Here is a 2962-nt window from a genome sequence, read left to right as displayed (position 1 = left end):
ATATTAACATTATATAATGGACACTGAACCTTCACCGGGCTCACTGCCCACAGCTGTCCATGCCTCACCATTTCATGAAAATCTCACTGGGATCCTTTATTCTCCCCATTTCATAATTAACTCATTGAGGCCTAGAGATGCTGTGTGACTTCCTAATGGCAGAGGGCAGCTGACAGTGAGCACTAATGTGGAGCCAGCAACGGACTTGATGGGCATGTTGCCTGGTTCAATCCCTACCCAGTCTCATGTGTCAGGTACGATTGTTATCTGTATTTACGCACCAGGATACTGAGGCTCGCAGAGAATGTGACTCACTAATTATATTAATGGCAGAGACTAGAATGTGCATTTCCTCTTCTATCTCCTTGCCTGGCTGAGCAGATAACTTCATAAGTGTGGGTCTCTGCATGTTCCTGGGGGCCTGGCTCATAGGAGAGGTGGGTGTTCATTGGGCTCTGCAGCTGCCCCACTGAGGGTGGATGCCTCTTGGAGAGCCCTCTTCTTGCCCCCTCCAGCACCTAATCAGCCACCATGGAAAATGGGAGCAAGCTAGACGACCCCAGTAATGTGTCGCTGGTGCGAGGTACCACCATCCTGGGCCCAATTGTGTACAGGATGGTCTCAGTCTTCTTGGTGCTCCTAGTGTGCATGGTGGGCATCATGGGCAATGCCATGGTGGTCCTGGTAGTACTGACCACACAGGATATGCACACATCCACCAGCTGCTACCTGGTCAGCTTGGCCCTGATTGAGCTCACCATGTCGGTAGCCACAGGGTTGCTAAACATCTCTGACAGCCTGGCTGGGCAGTAGGCCTATGGACATGTCAGCTGTCTGGACATCACCTACTTGCAGTATCTGGGCATCAATATCTCCTCTTGCTCCATCCTGGCATTCACTATGGGGAGGTAGATGCTGCTAGCTTTCCACCTGCATGCCACTTTCCTTACTACAAAACAATATAGCCAGGACTTCCTGGCTGGGATCCTTGGTAAACTGAGGCTCAGTTGAGCAGAGAGGGGGACCTGGAAGAACACGGCATCAGGGGGCAGGCTTTAGGAAGTGTGGTTCTCATCTTGACTCTGCTGCCAACTCTCTGGGGGATACCAAGCCAATCTCTGCATTCCTCTGCGTCTCAGTTTCCCCATCTGGAAAGTGAGCATTTAGACTGGGCAATCTCTTGGGTCTCTTCCAGTTCTGATTTCAGCACCCAAGAGTCATTCTAGCCCTGTAGTTCACCATGTGGACTATGAAGCTTGCTGACTGGATTCAAACCCAGCTCTTCCTCTTTCTAGATGCTAGGTCTTGGGCAAGTTGGCCCAGAGGCTAGGTGGCATGTCCAGGGCCACACAGCATTAGGACACCAAGACCATCTGACATGCAGATGCTGTCCTGGTCCTGGATCTCCCTGGCTGTGTCCTTCTGGAGTCCAGTGACCTCCATATCCTTGCCATGTGCATTGACCTGGTAGCCTGAGAGTTACAGGGTGGCGGCGGGGACCGGGTCTCAGCTGTGAGCAATGTCTTTGGCTGCCTCAGTCAGTGACCTTTGGAAGTGGGCAACAGAAAACCCACTGGGGCTAGTGTAAGGTCAAAGCCCTTTGAAGGGCACCAGGGTCCCTGGGCTGCAGCAGATGTGGCAGCAGCTGGTGGGCCTCAGGGACCAGGTCCTTGAGAGGAGTTCCCACTTGCCTTCCCCTCTCAAGATTGGCTCTGTTTGCTGTGCCAGCCTCCTTGGCTACTTCAGAATCATCCTTTGGCTCCCCAAACCTTGATGGCCTTTTAATTCTCCCATGAAAGAACCAGTTAAACCATTGTATGCCCATTCCAGTTCTTCCAGATGGAGAATTTGATCGGCTAAGCTAGGTTAGGTGTCCCCTCTTTGGTCCAATCACATACTGATGGGTGAGTCACGTGACTCAGCTGGTCCAGGGGCAACTGGCTGTCTTTGGCTGCAGGTACTTTGCCATCTGCCACCTGATGTGGGCACAAAACATGTGCACAGTGGTCCAGGCCGAGTGGACCATCGCTGGTGTCTGGAGCGCATATCCATCTACTGTCTGCTCTGGCTCTTCCTGGTGGACCTTACATCAGTGGGAGCCATGGCCTGGAGTGTGGCTACAAGGCGTCCTGTAGCCTCTACCCATCCATCTACGTTCTGGGCTTCACTGTCTTCCTTGTCATGCCCTTGCTGGTGACCACCATCCTCTATGGGCTCATTGTGACAATCTTGTTCCGGAGCTCCCTGTCCCATCTGGTGGTGGAGCTGCCTGCCACCATGGGGGCAATGAGGTCTGGCAGGAGGCAGGAACCAAGGGAGACCACCCCATGGATCAGGCTGGGCAGCTGCCCTCGACCCAAAGGCTTCCCGTCTTCCAGGTAATTGAGGTCTCCTCTAGGGTTGGGCGAGGATGGTAGGTGGGTGAGGCTGGTGGAGGGTGGGAGGAATTAGCACCTGAAAGAGGTAGGGAGATACAACGAAGGCATAAGTGGGCAGAGAGAAAGGGCGCAAGCTCAACATTTGTTCATTCATTCAACAATTGTCTACCAAGTACCTACTATGTATCAGACATGGTTCTAGGCTGTGTGACATGGGAGAACATGACAAGATAGACATCCTGCCCTGCTGGGGCTCATGGTAGGTGGAAACATGCCATGAGTACCTCAAGTACACACACACACACACACACACACACACACACACACACACAGGAAATAAGGAAAGGCACAAAGTGGGGAGGAGAGAGAGGTTAGGGGAGAGTTTGGAAAGGCCTCACTGAGAGGCAACAAAGGAATAAAGATCTGAAATTGGCAAGGGAGCACAATGAGCAAACATCCAGGCCAAGCATTCCAGGTAGAGAAGGAAGGCAGTGCAAAGCCTGAAGCAGGAGATGCTTGGCTCTGAGGATCAACAAGGAGCAGGAAGAGGAAAGGTCCTGTGGGCTGGAAGCTCTTGGCTTTGA

The 2962-nt window shown here is 52.6% G+C and overlaps 1 pseudogene; it reads left to right on the top strand.

Annotated features, from left to right (window-relative positions):
• The first annotated feature begins 531 nt into the window (after positions 1-531).
• LOC129083014 (thyrotropin-releasing hormone receptor-like) lies at positions 532-2382 on the top strand (annotated as a pseudogene).
• Positions 2383-2962: the final 580 nt, after the last annotated feature.

The sequence above is a fragment of the Pteronotus mesoamericanus genome, unplaced genomic scaffold, assembly GCF_021234165.1.
Source record: "Pteronotus mesoamericanus isolate MK-2021 breed Mesoamerican mustached bat unplaced genomic scaffold, CSHL_Meso_final scaffold_165, whole genome shotgun sequence".
Classification (NCBI taxonomy): Eukaryota; Metazoa; Chordata; class Mammalia; order Chiroptera; family Mormoopidae; genus Pteronotus; species Pteronotus mesoamericanus.
The sequence above is the reverse complement of the archived record's forward strand: the minus strand, read 5'-3'. Positions and strand labels throughout refer to the sequence as shown.